Source organism: Sorex araneus, chromosome 11, assembly GCF_027595985.1.
Source record: "Sorex araneus isolate mSorAra2 chromosome 11, mSorAra2.pri, whole genome shotgun sequence".
In the NCBI taxonomy this organism is placed as follows: domain Eukaryota; kingdom Metazoa; phylum Chordata; class Mammalia; order Eulipotyphla; family Soricidae; genus Sorex; species Sorex araneus.
The window spans coordinates 23,445,187-23,445,870 of NC_073312.1; positions in this window are offsets into that span (position 1 = coordinate 23,445,187).

Below are 684 nucleotides of genomic sequence, written 5' to 3' on the forward strand. Positions count from 1 at the left end.
CCCTTTGTGTTCCTCTCTGCGTATCACCATGGGCACAGCAGGTGACAGATATAGAGGGCCATGGCCAGGCCTCTGCACTCCCTCCCTGGCCCTCCAGCCACGCTGAGAGGACAGGGGCCCAGAGGAGATGCCCGAGTGGGCAGAGAGCACAGGGTCACCTCCCCCCATTGGGGGCGCAGGTCCCCTCCCACATCAGGACACTGGCCCAACAGACCACTGCCCGGACCCAACCCGCAGTCTGAAGGGAAGTGAGCGTCCTGTCGCTGCTGGCAGGCCACGGGGCCCTCCTCAGCCCCCAGGAAGAAGCTGGTGGAAGCCAGGAGGTCTGAGCATCCGAGGAGGAGGACCCACAGCTCTGCCCCTGAGAGGCCACCCTGGGGCCACTGCCCCTTCTCCGCGAGTCTGGGGGCTGACAGCCCACCGAGGGGTCCCGAGGATGAGGAATGATGGCTGAGTAGGATGCGGGCCACCATCACTGCCCCCAGGCCCTGGGGCTGCTTCCTGGTCCGCCTGACCCCAGGAGCTGGCCCTGGGGTCGGGTTCAGAGCAGACACCTTTCTACCTCCTGCTGTCCCACAGGAGGTGCCCAGCAGCCACCACAGTGACAGTGATGGTCCAGCCTGGCACAGCCGCCAGGCGCCCACCAGCCCACACTTCCTCCTAGTGCAGCCCCTGCCCGACACC